The sequence below is a fragment of the Bos grunniens genome, chromosome 9 (genome assembly GCF_055505025.1).
Source record: "Bos grunniens cultivar Pamir isolate PY7600 chromosome 9, Bosgru_T2T1.0, whole genome shotgun sequence".
In the NCBI taxonomy this organism is placed as follows: domain Eukaryota; kingdom Metazoa; phylum Chordata; class Mammalia; order Artiodactyla; family Bovidae; genus Bos; species Bos grunniens.
In genome coordinates, this window is record NC_141173.1 from 99644031 (window position 1) to 99661053 (window position 17023).

General features: G+C 42.6%; 1 protein-coding gene across 4 annotated transcripts in view; it reads left to right on the top strand.

Moving 5' to 3' along the window:
• The window catches only part of PACRG (parkin coregulated), a 531317-nt gene that overhangs the window by 485939 nt on the left and 28355 nt on the right, over positions 1-17023 (top strand). The window lies entirely within an intron of this gene.

Genomic DNA, 17023 nt, shown 5'->3' on the forward strand with positions numbered 1-17023 from the left:
GGGAAGCTGCCTGGGGCAGGCCTTGAGCTGGCCCTGGACACGAGCTCATCTGGCTGACAGGAGCATCTGAGGTCAGGGAAGCTGCGGGAATTTGCAAGGCGCATTCAAGGTGAACTGGACAATCGGCCGGCAGAGTAGGTTGGTAGGAACTGCCAGTGACCGAAGTGATGGTGGTGCTGGGAGGCGGGCAGTTGACTCCCGGCTCCTGAAAGCATGCAATTGACAAGGGGAGAAGCTACATTTGCGAAAATGAATCTGGCGTCTATGTGAAGAAAGAGTTGGAGCAGCAAGAGCAGGGGGTTAGGAAACCAGTCTCTTTTGCAAGAAATCTAGGCCAGGTGTGACACGACCCTGAGCGTCTCGGAGCGGCGGCCATAGCACCCAGCCCCGGGACAGCAACTCTACTGAGGAAGAGAGCCAAAGCTACGAGTGTGCCGCTTTATGGTGGCATCTGCTGTGATCAGGGCTTTCCAGTGGCTCGGCAATAAAGAGCCCACCTGCCGATGCAGGAGATGCAGGTTCGATCCCTGAGGCTAGAAGATCCCCCCCTCCCGCCCCCGAGGAGGAACTAGCAACCCCGTTCCAGTAGTCTTGCCTGAAAAATCCCATGGGCAAAGGAGCCTGGAGGGCTACAGTCCATGGGGTGGCAAAGAGTCGGTCAAGACTGAGTGACTGAGGACACGCACGCAGGCTAATTATCGGTGATTTCCTTTTAAACTGAAAGTTCCTAGAGGGCCAGCGCTCAGCCGTATTTGCCTGTGTCTTCAGCACAAACAGCAGGCTCCCAGTAAATGCTTGCTGAATGAATGAATGAGTGAATCGGTGAGTGAATGAACTCATGCAGACACCGAGTGAATGGGTGGACTATATAATGAGGTCTGTAGGAGGTGATTTCCTGGCTAAAGACAGAGACACCAGGCATCCTGGGGCGCTTGTAAGGAAACTGCTGGGGGTTGGTCCTGGCCCTGGGGAGGCTGTATCGGCTACTCACAGACCCAGCTGGTCCCCGTCCCTTTCCCTGGATAAGGGAAGCCCCAGGCTGATGGTTCCAGGTGTTGCCCGTGAGCCCTCTCAGGGATGCAAAGGCTTCCCTTCCACCAGGCGGTGGGGGCGGGCACGGACCACAGAAGCTTCTCTCCCCAGTGAAGCCAAGGAAGACAAGAGAGTCTCCAAGCACAGAGTGAAAGGAAAGTGATAACATCACTTCTACCTTATATGATCGTCGTGAGGATTCAGTGAGGTAGTAAATAGATACTTCAGGGTTGACCATGAAGTCTGAGCAGCACACAGTGCTGCGATACAGATATTATCGGTATCATTATTGTTATTAGCCTAACCAGTTGCATGAAATTCTAAATATTTCCATTCTAGGTATAGACTAAATGAAGTTAATGCCTTAAATTTTTTAAGCAGTGAAAACTTCCCCGTATGCTCAGTCACCGGTTGTGTTCAACTCTGTGTGAACTTATGGGCTGCAGCCCGCTAGGCTCCTCTGTCCATGGGATTCTCCAGGCAAGGATACTGGAGTGGGTTGCCATGCCCTCCTCCAGGGGATCTTCCCGACCCAGAGATCAAACCTGAGTCTCCTGCATTGCAGGTGGATTCTTTACCACTGAGCCACTGGGGAAGCCCCATGAAAACTTTTCTACTTTCCCATAAAACAACAACTGATTTTCTAAGTAGCTAGTTGATAGGTTGGTGATTGAGGTTAATTCCATCAAGATTTTAGGTTAGTGATTAAAAAAAAAAAAAAACACCTACATTGTTATATTTAGCATTTACCATAATAGAAAGTTTCTTGTTTCTAAGTCAAAGATTAATATCATAATATTTTGACTACTCTACAGTTCACTTCTGCAAATAATAATTTGATCCATAAATTGAAATGGATTTGGTGTGTCTCTATTTAACATTAAAATCATCCTGTCATCACTTTCCAATTATCTTTTCATGAAAAAAAAAATAGTAATAGGCCCATTCCTATAAAGTCATTTGTATTTAATTGAATTAGCAGTTGTCTTTGATTAAAGCTAGCATAACTTCTTACATATCTCATATTGGTGACTTCTTTTTACCTAGGCTATCAAGATGGCTAGGAATATCCACTATAAGGCTTATGAATGGAAAACCGGAGTAAGTCCAAACTACTCTTTCAGAACAGTAAAAAAAAAATACATATAAAATCAGAAACTAGATTTAGATTTCAAAGATTACAAGCAAAATTAATACTGGTAAATACCTTATAAAGAGGAAAGGCAACACAGGTTAGGAATTTGTGAAACCTGAGGGGCGTGCGTCACATGGGCTCAGTTTAGTGTTTCGCCATCTTGTTCAGCTCGAGGCTGTTGAGCAACTTGTCTGCTGTGAATCTGCGTTTGCTGATCATGGTGGTGGACGCGCTGCCGGAACTCTAGGGCAGTGAGCCGGACGGTTGCCTGGGAGACGTCAGAGCGGCTGGGGGCGAGGTCAGAGGCGTGCCGGGCAGGCCGGGGCCTCTGCCGAACGACCATCTGAGCTGAGAGAGGCTTCTGCGCCCTCTGCACGCTCACGTGCTCCCGTGACCTTCCTTTTCCCTAATGCAGATTAATCATTTGCTCCGTGCAAGCAGTCTGCTGGGGGTTTGCCTTGCCCTGCCTCTCAGTTCTCAGAGCCGCGGCGTGGACTGACGGCTGCTCTGTCCCTGGGCTCGCCCAGGCCCCGTGACTTGCCCGGTCCAGCAGCCAGGCTGGGGCCGGGGTCCACGCTCCGGCTGCAGCCGCCCCCGGGAGCCACGCGGCTGGGGCAATCCCCCGTTCTCCAGGCCGGGACATTTTAACAGCACACCGCTCCTCCCTGCCCTCAGTTACAGTTCGCCCTGCACCCCAGGGCTAACCGGAACAGAAAGCGCCTGGAACAGGGAAGGCCGCGTGCCCAGGGTCAGATCAGAGAACCAGACATTCAGAAAGCCCAAGAGTACTGAAGTCCCAGGGGCACCCGTGGCTGGGCTGGAAGCTTGCAGAGGCAGTGGAGCCCTGCGGATGGGTCCCCGCGAGGGGAATCCTCCGTGAGCCACACTTTCAGAGGCTTTCACCCTCCTGGTGAGGCACGGTTGGCAGAAGTCTTCAGCCTGGAGATCACCATGCTTTATCCCTGTGACCACAGGGATAAAGTGGCCACCACATCCTCCCGCAAGCTGTTGGCTTCACTCTCCGTACCACCCGGAATGGAGCATTTCTACTTCCTGAACGTCCTGCACACCCACTAGAGGGACCGTCTGGGCCTTCTGTAACTGAAGGGTTTATCTTGGCTCACTTATTCACCAAATAATCGTTGATGCCTACTGTATGCCAACCTATGAGAACAGAAGGTATTCTGCTTTGAAGTCCTGACTTCTGAAAGTATTTTTCAGGCCTTATATATCCAGTGGGGTCATCATATTTCACACCCGTTCTACAATAAGCTGTTTTCAATTAGTGCAAAGCTTAGATCATCGGCGTTTGAACAGTAGCTTGTTCCTTGAAGTATTTAATTCAGATTTTATAAAGGAAATATTACAGAGAACCTGCTTTAAAAGTTCTATTAAAATGTATATTTTTGCATATCAACTCTTCTTATATGTGCAGATCTAAACTATTATGGTTTAAAAATAGTTTATTCTTAGAAAGTACCGTGCAAATCCCATGTCACACTTAAACTATATACCCCATTTGTGAGTAAAGACTTGCTGAGCAAGCAAAGCTCAACGCAGTTCCTAATATATTACTACTGATTCCAAATTAGCGTAGTCTGTCTTTCTCTTCTCACTGCTGACTTTCTGGTACTTCACCAGGGTAAGCAGGTGTTGGAGAGGAAACTAACATTCATATACATTGTTTTGTTTTTTCTTTTAGTCACTCAGTCCAGTGTCCTTCTTGTGGCGGTCATTTTGGCTTGTCTCAGATCAGATTTGGAGAAGGGAATGGCCACCCACTCCAGTATTCCTGCCTGGAGAATCCCATGGACAGAGGAGCCTGGCGGTCTATGGTCCATAAGGTCGCAGAGAGTCGGACATGACTGAAACGACTAAGCACATGCCTGACTCTTTGTGACCCCATAGCTTGTAGCCCACCAGCCTCCTCTGTCCATGGGATTCTCCAAGCAAGAATACTGAAATGGGTTGCCATTCCTTTCTCCAGGGGATCTTCCCAACCCAGGTATCAAACCTGGGGCTCCTGCGTTGGCAGGCAGATTCTTTACCACTGAGCCACCTGGGAAGTACTTGTGTACATTACTGCTCCTCTTAAGTGTTTATAACTAACAGACAAGTTGGTATTTTTGATATGCTACTTTGGAAAGTATTCATTTAAATTAATTTTAAAAGATAAGAAATTTAGTTGATCTATAAGAAAATATAGCATGTTAATTGCAAATGAATAAAATTTAATGGAAAAGCAAAAGTAAATTGCATACTTTGAAAATATGGGAATATTATAGGTGATAATCTTTCATTCAAATATTTGCATTCAAAATTTCAATAATCAGAATCTTTTATCTAACCTGACAAAATTTATGACCTCATATCTTTGTACAGTAGAAATACCTGCTTCATTTATTTCATAAGAAAATATTAGTTCAATTTGCTGTTCATATTTCTTCTATCAGTGAGATCTGTGCTTTTGTTTTAAATTGTTTTACGGTTCTATCAGCTATAACATCAGATTTGCCAAACTTCATTCTAAAATTTTGCCTGCTTTTATGTAACACTCATTTGTGTTTTATTTTTATCCACACTTCCTTAAAAAGCAGGAAATTAGATTTAAATCACTGTTAAATTTCTTTTTCATTACATTTTCAACCTGCCTGGGCTCCCTATAGCTTTCTTCTCACACTTGTTGAATTTCTCCTTTTCCTTGGAACTTAACGTGTGTTTCCAGCCTGGGCAGAAACACCAAAAGGATGTGATTCTCAATTTTTTCCTAGTTGGTATTTTAAAATGTTCAAGCTACCTTCAACTTGGTCTCATCTGTCAAATGAATTAAAATATTTACTACTCTTTGCTAGATCCTAGCCACAGTCAGTTGGAAATTGCAGTTTTTAAAAGATCACATTCAGAATTATAAGAAATTACGGACAAAACCATGCAACTCCTTGAAGCAAATTTAATAAGAAATCTGCAGGATGTCTGTGAAAGAAACCATTCAGGAGTGTCAAAGACAGGAGGCAATAGAGAGACATCTCTTCCTGGTTGGAGGGACTCGTTTAACGATGGTCAGTGTTCTGCTCGTCTGGTGTCTGGGCTCACATTTCCTCTGGATCTAGCATTGCCAGGACAAACACTCCAGGTCAGGTGGGACCACCACAAGGCCCTTCCCACCTGCTAAGAACTGAGCCTGGAAGCCAAGTCAGGCTGGCTGGGCTCTGCTGGGAATTTGAGCTTGACTAAAAGTTGGAAGAACTGAAAATGCGTGGCAATGCTTCTTCCTGGAGGGGTGTCCTTAGCTCACACCACCTCTGGGGACAGTTTCCCTGATTCCTGCCTGCTTTCTGAGGTCTGGGTCTTCACGCTGGTTGCTGGCTTCTTCCATTCTATAAACTACTCATACCTTTCCAGTAAGATGCGTAAGTCATCTAAAATTAGCTTGCGCTCCTTGTGAGCCAAGAGCTCAGCCTGTGTTTTGAAGTTTCCTTCTTGTAGGCCGTGGATACACCATTGAAATTCGTCTGCTTATTTTAAACTGCACTACTTCATTCAGTTCTTTTGTTTATTCAGTTGATTCTTTAAGGTTTTCCAGGTATAAAATATGTATCCTCCCCAAAGTGGCCGTTTTGTCTTCTCCTTTCTGATTTTTCACTTCTCACTTCTTTCTCTGGTGTTGTAGAATGGGGCTGTTATCTGTAGTATAAAGTTAAATAACAGCGATAATAATAGTGATAAATCAAACTTTAGTGGGAATACTTTGTGATATGTTCCACAGACTTTTGTATTGAGACAGATATATTTTAACTTATAAAAGAAAGATCCCACTCTTTCTTGCTTTTAGTAGTAATGTGTTGAATATTATCCAATGTCTTATTAGCCTCTTAAGAAATAATCATCTATATTTTTCTGTGATCTTTAATATGATAATTAAATTAATAGAATCCTTAAATGGTCTTTACTTCCTGAAATGAAGCACATTTGATAATGATGCATCATTCCTTTAATATGCTTCTGGATTTAGTTGGCTCATGTTTTATTTAAGGTTTATGCTTTAATGAGTGATAGTGGCCTGTTGTTTACTTTCTCTACAGTTTTTGTGTTTTGATATAATGTTATACTTCCTCCAGAGAGAAAAATTTAGATGTTTCCCGTACTTTCACCCTAAGCTCTAGATTAGTGAAAGTCTCGTATCTGGGCCTAGTGATTTTTTTCTCTTTTTTTGCAAGGAGAGTAGCTCTTTGATTTCCTTTTATATTTCTCCCATAGATATCAAATCTATTTAGATTTTCTATCTCCTCTGGGGTCAGTTTTGACAAATTGCATTTTCCTAGAATTTTTTTCAATTTATTCAAATTTATCTGCATACAATTGAGCAAAGTAATGTCCTATGTTTCTTTTAATTCCTTCTATTTTCTGTTACTCTCTACCTCCCCCCCACCTGCTTATTATTTCTTATTGACACATTCTCTAATTGTTCTTGATTAGATTGGCTACTGGGTTATATCTTTATTGGCTTCTTTTTCTTTAATATTCATGCATGCTTGGTCTGACTCTTTGTGACCCCATGGACTGCAGCCCACTAGCTTCCTCTCTCTGTGGGATCTTTCCAGGAAGAATACTGGAGTGGGTTGCCATTTTCTTCTCTTCTTTTTCTCTTGAAACCCATCTTTAGGATTTATTTTGTGGTTCTGCTGTTTTGACTTTCTTATTAATAAATTTGGAGAAGGAAATGGCACCCCACTCCAGTACTCTTGCCTGGAAGATACCATGGACGGAGGAGCCTGATAGGCTGCAGTCCATGGGGTTGCTAAGAGTCGGACACGACTGAGCGACTTCACTTTCACTTTTAACTTTCATGCACTGGAGAAGGAAATGGCAACCCACTCTAGTGTTCTTGCCTGGAGAATCCCAGGGACGGGGGAGCCCGGTGGGCTGCCATCTATGGGGTCGCACAGAGTTGGCCACGACTGAAGTGACTTAGCATAGCATAGCATTAATGAATTAAGCTTTTGCTTTTAAACATTTCTTCTGTTTTGTTGCCTCTTTCCTAACATTTGAGTTAAATTTTAAAAATTATTTTTAGTTAATATTAAGATTTAAGGTAATTCATCTTTCTCTGAGCATTTTCAGTTCAGTTCAGTCGCTCAGTCGTGTCCAACTCTTTGCGACCCCATGAATCGCAGCACACCAGGCCTCCCTGTCCATCACCAACTCCTGGAGTTAACTGAGACTCACGTCCATCGAGTCAGTGATGCCATCCAGCCATCTCATCCTCTGTCATCTGAGCATTTTAGTGGCCTCTTAAAGCTTCTGATTTGCAGTATTTTCATTATGTTGTTTTCTTTTTCTCTGTAATTTTAGATTGTAGTTCCTCTTTAACCTAAAAGTTATTTAAATAAAATCAAGTTACTTAGTATTTACCTTTGCTTCGTTAGATACACTTAATTGTCTGTCTCATTATACATCGACTTCAGATAATGTTCTTTAACCCCAAACTACTGCAAATAAGTCTACTTCCCGTCTTTTTCCCCCTTCTTCCTGTTATTTTTTGCTAGTTGTATCTTTTCTACATTGTTGGAGCATTTGATACTTAAATAGCTTTGCCTTCCAAATCCCTAATCCCTAAAACATTGTTTTAGTCTTAGTTCTTCTGTTAAATCTAAATTCAGTGCTAGCAATAATGACGTTTATCATCTCTGGGTTGAGAAGTGACCCCCATAGTCTCCTTGTAAAGAATAGAAACAGCCCTCCCTAATGTCACATTTTCAAAGCTGTTTGTTTTTGAAAACTAGTCTGACTATTGAAAATTTCAGACATATTTTATTTCCTCTAGTTTTTTCACAGGTACCTGTCTACATTCTTCCAACCTTGAAAGTACCTGTGGAAAATTCTGAGACTAATACACACTTTCCTCCTTATAAGTGACTTGATTCTTTTGTCTGGTCGCCCAATTATTTTTTCTTCATATTTAAAACAAGCCTTCCTCAGAGATCAATGCAAAGAAATAGAGGAAAACAACAGAATGGGAAAGACTAGAGATCTCTTCAAGAAAATTAGAGATACCAAGGGAACATTTCATGCAAAGATGGGCTCAATAAAGGACAGAAATGGTATGGACCTAACAGAAGCAGAAGATATTAAGAGGTGGCAAGAATATACAGAAGAACTGTACAAAAACAATCTTCACAACCAAGATAATCACAATGGTGTGATCACTGACCTAGAGCCAGACATCCTGGAATGTGAAGTCAAGTGGGCCTTAGGAAGCATCATTACGAACAAAGCTAGTGGAGGTAATGGAATTCTAGTTGAGCCATTTCAAATCCTGAAAGATGATGCTGTGAAAGTGCTGCACTCAATATGCCAGCAAATTTGGAAAACTCAGCAGTGGCCACAGAACTGGAAAAAGTCAGTTTTCATTCCAATCCCAAAGAAAGGCAATGACAAAAATGTTCAAACTAGCACACAATTGCACTCATCTCACACGCTAGTAAAGTAATGTTCAAAATTCTCCAAGCCAGGCTTCAGCAATACATGAACCGTGAACTTCCAGATGTTTAAGCTGGTTTTAGAAAAGGCAGAGGAACCAGAGATCAAATTGCCAACATCCGCTGGATCATGGAAAAAGCAAGAGAGTTCCAGAAAAACATCTATTTCTGCTTTATTGACTATGCCAAAGACTTTGACTGTGTGGATCACAATAAACTGTGGAAAATTCTGAAAGAGATGGGAATACCAGAGCACCTGACCTGCCTCTTGAGAAACCTATATGCAGGTCAGGAAGTAACAGTTAGAACTGGACATGGAACAAACTGGTTCCAAATAGGAAAAGGAGTACGTCAAGGCTGTATATTGTCACCCTGCTTACTTAACTTATATGCAGAGTACATCATGAGAAACGCTGGACTGGATGAAGCACAAGCTGGAATCAAGATTTCCAGGAGAAATATCAATAACCTCAGATATGCAGATGACACCACCTTTATGGCAGAAAGTGAAGAGGAACTAAAAAGCCTCTTGATGAAAGTGAAAGAGGAGAGTGAAAAAGTTGGCTTAAAGCTCAACGTTCAGAAGACTAAGATCATGGCATCTGGTCCCATCACTTCATGGCAAATAGATGGGGAAACAGTGTCAGACTTTATTTTTTGGGGTGCCAAAATCACTGCAGATGGTGAGTACAGCCATGAAATTCAAAGACACTTACTCCTTGGAAGGAAAGTTATGACCAACCTAGATAGCATATTCAAAAGCAGAGACATTACTTTGCCAACAAAGGTCCATCAAGTCAAGGCTATGGTTTTTCCAGTGGTCATGTATGATGTAAGAGTTGGACTGTGAAGAAAGCTGAGTGCCGAAGAATTGATGCTTTTGAAGTGTGGTGTTGGAGAAGACTCTTGAGAGTCCCTTGGACTGCAAGGAGATCCAACCAGTCCATTCTAAAGGAGATCAGTCCTGGGTGTTCTTTGGAAGAAATGATGCTGAAGCTGAAACTCCAGTACTTTGGCCACCTCATGCGAAGAGTTGACTCATTGGAAAAGACTCTGATGCTGGGAGGGATGGGGGCAGGAGGAGAAGGGGACGACAGAGGATGAGATGGCTGGATGGCATCGCTGACTCGATGGACGTGAGTCTGAGTGAACTCCGGGAGTTGGTGATGGACAGGGAGGCCTGGCGTGCTGCGATTCATGGGGTCACAAAGAGTTGGACACGACTGAGCGACTGAACTGAAGTGAACGTAACTGAACATAGGCGATGTCTTGGTGATACAATATACAGTGTCGGATTTTCAAATCAGGCTATCAAGAATCAGAGATCTTGCCTTTTTACTAATAATTCAAAGGACACAAGTAACTGCAAGACACAGGAAAAGCATGAAGTCAAACTGTGTAACCCCCAGTTCTTCCTAGAAATGTTAGGATTCACCCTCTTCCAGATTTAATGTTTGAAGTCTCCAAAGAATGTCTGGAGAGCATTAATTTCAGTCATGAAACATCCCCACTTTATATTCCAGTAAGTCACATTTTTCCTCCATTTTATTTCCTCTAATAAACACTATCAGGAGATCCAGGGTGTGTTAACAAGGACGTCTGATCTTTTTTTTTTCCTCTTTTTCTCCACCCTGCACCCTTCACACCATCCCCAGGGTAGAGAGGCTGGGTTACAGACCCACCCACCACTGAGCACTCTGGGTCAGCTTTCAACAATACGTGCGGTGCCCTTCCAGAATATGGGTTCACGTCTTCCTCTAATTACAATTTCTTGAATTAAGTCTTTTAATAGTTGTTCCATTCCAGTGTATTTTCCTGCTGCAAGAGTTCAAATTATGTGTGTTTTAAAAATCTGTATGCCTGTCTTCTCTGTCTCTCACCTTATCTCTCGACATTTTAAATGGTCCATTTCACTTTTATGTGGCTGGAGTTTCCTCATTCCTGTTATCCGTGTCTTTCCTGTGTTTTCTACAGAGCTCATCTTCTGTACTTCCTACAATTGGATCTTCGCTTCTGTGGGTTTTTTTTTTTTCTTTTTTTTAATCCTGGTTTTCATTCCCTCAATTGTCTTCCTGTCTGTTGCCCAAGACTTTGTGGTTTTGCTCTAGGAGCTCTTTCATGGTTGCGGTTGTTTCACTGCTTATTAGTTTTTATCAATTAAATTTTAATAGTAAGTCAGAAGTTCCACCATCCTTGGCAGGCTGGAGCCATTGTGTCATTGAGAGTCTGTGAATATTCTTCCTCTGACAAGTTTCACTGCTCCTTCCTTTTTTTTTTTCCTTAGATTTTCATGCTATGCCAGCTTTTGTTTCATGTTGCTCTGTGAGATGTGCTTTCCAGCTAACTGGAGGGCCTTCTTGTGGCAGAAGGAGGGCCCACTACACAAAGATGAATTGCTCTGCCTTACAGAAGAATCTGGGGGTAACTGTTTTCTCTGCCTCCAAGCTGATTTGATCCAGGAGGGCATCCGCCCTGGGCCCGCCCTCTCGCCCTGGTTCCGCGCCCACTGCTGCATCGGGAGGTGTGTACTTCTTCCAGCCTCACCTCCCAGAAGCAGGTGTGGAGGAGATCTCTGAGGATGACCCCTGCTCCAGGCGGGGCGGTTCGCACGTGTCTTCTTACATGTGCACTCTGCAGGGCTTCTGCCCAGCCTCGGTCCTGGCCCACCAGGTCTGGCAGCTCTTGTCCTATGCGTGGGATATAAGTCTGTCACTTCGGGGGCAGAGGGGCTGTCACCTCCAGAAAATGTGTTTTTGCTGTTGTTTGCTGTGGCAACCTGCAGACCATCTCAGCCACTCACCCCAGTGTGTGGCTTCCGTTGCGTGTCCCCAGACACAGCCTTTCGCTGACCTCCTCTGCTGTTTGGTAGGCCTAACAGCTTCTGAGCTTGCTGTCTAGACCTGTGATCTGATTTCACTGCACTTTGAGCTGATAGGGGTCATGTCGTGCACAGTCCATGGGCCCCGCAGTCCCCCACCGCACACCAAGCTAACCGTGTGTGAGCAGGTCAATATTCAGTGAACTCTCACTTCGAGAAGCTGTCACTCCCCATCACATGTGTAACCCCCACTGATGACAAGCAATGACGTCATGACAAGTACAGTTGAAATTACTGAAGTCATGGAAGAGAAGGTCATTCCTTCCAGAGCATCCTATGAACATGGTCCCATTTGAACCGAGATGAGAAGGATGGAGTTTTACATCTGGAGATGGGTGGAATGCTCCAGGTACAGAAACCAGTGCAAGCAAATGTGGGCAAACCCATGCAGGACAAGTAACCACACCGAGTCCATTTGATCTGAAGCTAGAGTGGCAGTGAGGGGAGCAGTGGGAAAAACAACCCCGGGAGTGAATGACACCCATCTTCAATATCAAGGAAGCCCTTGAACTCTTGATGGAAGAGCTGAGGCTGTGCTCCAACCCAGTCATCATGAGTGCGCTGGAGGGACCGTGGGTGGAGGAGCTGACACTTTGAAGCCAGGCTTCTCTTGTGGCTCAGTTGGTAAAGAATCCGCCTACAATGCAGGAGACCTGGGTTTGATCCCTGGGTTGGGAAGAACCCCTAGAGAAGGGAAAGGCTACCCACTCCAGTATTCTGGCCTGGAGAGTTCCATGGACTGTATAGTCCATGGGGTTGCAAAGAGTCCAACACGACTTAGCGACTTTCACTTGCACTCAGGAAGTTTAAACTTCCATGGTAGCTCAGATGCTAAAGAATCTGCTTGCAATGCAGGAAACCCCAGTTCCATTCCTGGGTCAGAAGATCCCCTGGAGGAGGAAATAGCAACCCACTCCAGTAATCTTGCCTAGAGAATTCCATGGATAGAGGAGCCTGGAGAGATACAGTCCACAGGGTCACAGAGACTTGGACATAACTGAGTGATTAATACTTAAACTTGCAATGCTATGCAAAGCAGACTGATAGGTGGGCAAAAAAAAAAAAAAAAAAAAACTGCTGCACAAGAGTTAAAAAAATAACAATAATAACAAAAATCAAGGTGAATCAATTTTTTTCCTGCTATGTGAAACCAAGGTAGTATACATTTAATTTCATTTAATCTTGGAAGTAGAAATCTGTATTGAGCTCTCTAGAAAGAAGAGCTCTCTAGCTCTTCAGGTTTTTCACTTTGAAGATGAAGTTTAAACAACTTATATCCAATAATCACCATGTCTATAAGCAAAAAATACTCTATAAGAGTATCAATAGAATAGTGATATGTAATTAAAACACACTGCATATGAGTCAGTCTGCATGGAGCCAACCTTTGATCTAGTAAATTAATAGCATAGGGAAGAAATGAGGCCTGCCTGATTTCAACATGCATTCCAAATTCAGTGAACTTTACCCAATATAGCGACAGCCTTCTTTCCTTTCTTACTGAAATAAAATGTTTTAAATGTTCAAGATAGAATCAGAGGCTGATCATGTCCACAAGAAGCAGATCAAATTTTTCAAGACTGTTTTTAAAATATTGTAGATTAAATTATTAGCAACAAAAGCAGTAACGTGAATATTCTGACAAGGTGTGTTTTTTTTTTTAAGAATCATTGTTTGGATCACTTGAAGAAAACCATTACAGTTCTCTTTTTCTCAGTGATTAAAGCATTTGAATAACATTTAGACATTTAAACCAAAGGAGCTGCAGAACCAAGGGGAAGAAATCTGGCCATAGTCACACTAGTCTTAAATCAGTCATGGAGCCGACACACACTGATGTTAATATACACATGGGCTTGTTGTTGTTGTTGTTCAAAAACTAAGTTGTGCTCATCTCCTTGTAACCCCAGGGACTGCAGCACGCAAGGCTCCTCTGTCCTCCACTATCTCCCAGAGTTTGCTCAAACTCATCATGTCCATTGAGTCGGTGATGCCATCCAACCATCTCATCCTTTGCTGCCCCCTTCTCCTCATGGCCTCAATCTTTCCCAGTATCAGGGTCTTTTTGAATGAGTCAGTTCTTTGCATCTGGTGGCCAAAGTGTTGGAGCTTCAGCTTCAGCAATGGCCCTTCCAGTGAATATTCAGGGTTGATTTCCTTCAAGATTGATCGGTTGGATCTCCTTGCAGTCCCAGGGACTCTCAAGAGTCTCCTCCAGCACCACAGTTCAAAAGATTCAATTCTTCAGTGCTCAGCCTTCTTTGTTTTCCAGGTCTCACATCTGTACATGACTCCTGGAAAAAGCATAGTTTGACCATACAGACCTTTGTCGGCAAAATGATGTCTCTGCTTTTTAATACACTGTCTGGATGTGTCATAGCTTACCTTCCAAGGAGCGTCTTTTAATTTCACAGCTGCAGTCACTGTCTGCAGTGATTTTGGAGTCCAAGAAAATAAAGTCTGCCACTGCTTCCACTTTTTCCCTTTTTATTTGCCATGAAGTGATGGGACAGGATGCTATGATCTTAGGTTTTTGAATGCTGAATTTTAAGCCAGCTCTTTTACTCTCTTCTTTCACTCTCCCCAAGAGGGTTTTTAGTTCTTCTTAGCTTTCTGCCATTTACAGTGGTATCATCTGCATATCTGAAGTTGTTCATATTTCTCCCAGAAATCTTTTTTAGTCTTATTTATTTTATTTTTAATTATTTTATTTTAAGTGGAAGATAATTACTTTACAATATTGTGATGGTTTCTGCTATACATCAACATGAATCAGCCACAGATAAACATGTGTCCCCCCACATCTTGAACCCCCCTCCCACTTCCCTCCCCACCCTTTCCCTCTGGGTTGTCCCAGAGCACTGGCTTTGGGTGCTCTGCCTCACTCATCAAACTTGCACTGGGCATCTATTTTACATATAGTAATATACATGTTTCAATGCTGTCCTTTCAAATCATCCCATCCTTGCCTTCTCCTACAGAGTCCAAAAGTCTCTTCTTTACATCTGTGTCTTTTTTGCTGCCCTGCACATAGAATCATTGTTACTGTCTTTCTAAATTCCATATATATGCATTAATGTACAGTTATTTGTGTTTATCTTTCTGACTTACTTGACTCTGTATAACAGGCTCCAGTTTCATCCACCTCATTGGAAGTGACTCCAATTCATTCCTTTTTATAGCAGAGTCGTACTCCATACTGTGTATGCACCACAACTGCCTTCCTTCCTCCATTCATCTGCCAATGGACATCTAGGTTGCTTCCATGTCCTAGCTATTGTAAATAGAGCTGCAGTGAACGCTGGGGTACACGTGTCTCTTTCCCTTCTGGTTTCCTCAGGGTGTATGCCCAGCAGTGGGATTGCTGGATCATAAGGCAGTTCTATTCCCGTTTTTTTAAGGAATCTCCACACTGTTCTCCATAGCCGCTGTACCAGTTTGCATTCCCACCAGCAGTGTAAGAGGGTTCCCTTTTCTCCACACCCTCTCCAGCATTTATTGTTTGTCGACTTTTTGATGACGGCCATTCTGACTGGTGTGAGATGACACCTCATTGTGGTTTTGATTTGCATTGTGATGGACAGGGAGGCCTGGCATGCTGCAGTTCATGGGGTCGAAAAGAGTAGGACACGACTGAGCGACTGAACTGAACCGAATATTGAGTGATGCTGAACATCTTTTCATGTATTTATTAGCCATCTGTATGTCTTCTTTGGAGAAACATCTGTTTAGTTCTTTTGCCCACTTTTTGATTGGGCTGTTCATTTTTCTGGTATTGAGCTGCTTGTATATTTTGGAGATTAAATCTTTGTCAGTTGTTTTGTTTGCTATTATTTTCTCCCATTCTGAAGGCTGTCTTTTCGCATTGCTTATATTTTCCTTGATTGTGCAAAAGCTTTTAAGTTTAATTAGGTCTCATTTGTTTGTTTTTATTTCCATTACTCTGTCTCCCAGAAATCTTGATTCCAGCTTGTGCTTCATCCAGCTTGGCATTTCGCATGATGTACTCTTCATAGAAATTAAATAAACAAGGTGACAATATACAGCCTTGCCATACTCCTTTCCCGGTTTTGAACCAGTCCATCATTCCATGTCCAGTTCTAACTGCTTCTTCTTGACCCACATACAGGTTTCTCAGGAGACACGTAAGGTGGTCTGGTGTTCCCATCTCTTTAAGAAACATTTTTTTTTAAGTAGTGTTTTTTAACTCACAGGCTTATATTACTTAAAAAAAATGATGTTTCTGCCTCCCCCAGACTGGCCCTCTTAATGCCAAAATGTTAGAATCTAAGCAAAATCCTTGGTCAAAAAAAATCTCAGCTCAAATGCTGTCTCCTCCATCTCTAATTTACTATCTACAAAAATACTTGTTCCTCTTGCCTTTTTATAAAAGGAAATTCATTTTCATAGGTTTGGAATTTGCTATGAGAAGATTCAGACCATCCAGTTTTCTGTCCTTCCTTTCAGTCACCAAAGCAATTAGAAGCCACAGTTTCTTCCTGCAACCCCAACATGGGTTTGCCCCCCTCTCTGCTAGCCTATAACTCAAACCTTCAACCCCCATTGTGGTAATGGCCTCACACTTGTACAAGCTTGGGTAAATGTGTCCATTCTGGTGATTATTACCAAACAAAAGAAGTTCTTACCATGCTGAGATGAAATCCATTATGTGATGTTTTCATTGCTAATTCTTGGCATTAGGCACCTTCTGCATATCATAACTCAAAAATCATTTGGAGCATGTTATACACATTGTTATGAAAGGAAATCCAAGTCAAATTTCAGATTAATTAGAAAGATATTTCTTACTGATACTCAGTTCATGAATGTGTGTGCTATTACTGTTAAGAAGCACTTATGACCTTAAAGAACAGTGTTCGATGATTCTGTTTCGGTGATGGATGCGTATTTCGGTATCCAAATTCTCTAGTCATGTACCTAAAACTGATGATTGCCAAAAAGAACTTAAAGATATGGACACTGTGACAAAGGAATTGGCTTTTCTAATTTACAGCCAGCAATTATATATCCAAAATTATTGGAAACTAATGGCTAAATAAACTGAACAAAGAAATAGGCATGCATTTTAACTGAGATTATATTTTCATATAATATTTCATATTAGGGTGTCACATAGTATTATGGATAAACAAGTGTTGGATTTTTTCCAATAAAAATAATTTTAGAGCTTAATAAACAGATTGAGCTTAATTTTTTTAATGGCTACAATCTGGTCAAATTAGAGGACTCTGTGTGTGTGTGTGTGTGTGTGTGTGTGTGTGTGTGTGTGTGTGCGCACATGCGCTCAGTCATGTCCAACTCTTTACGACCCCATGGACCACCAGGCTCCTCAGTCCACGGGATTTCCCAGGCGAGAATACTGGAGTGGGTTGCCACTTCCTTCTCCAGGGGATCTTCTGAATCCAAGGATCGAACCCGCGTCTCCTGTGGCTCCTGCATTGGCAGGTGGATTTTTATAGGAGTATACAATTCAAAATG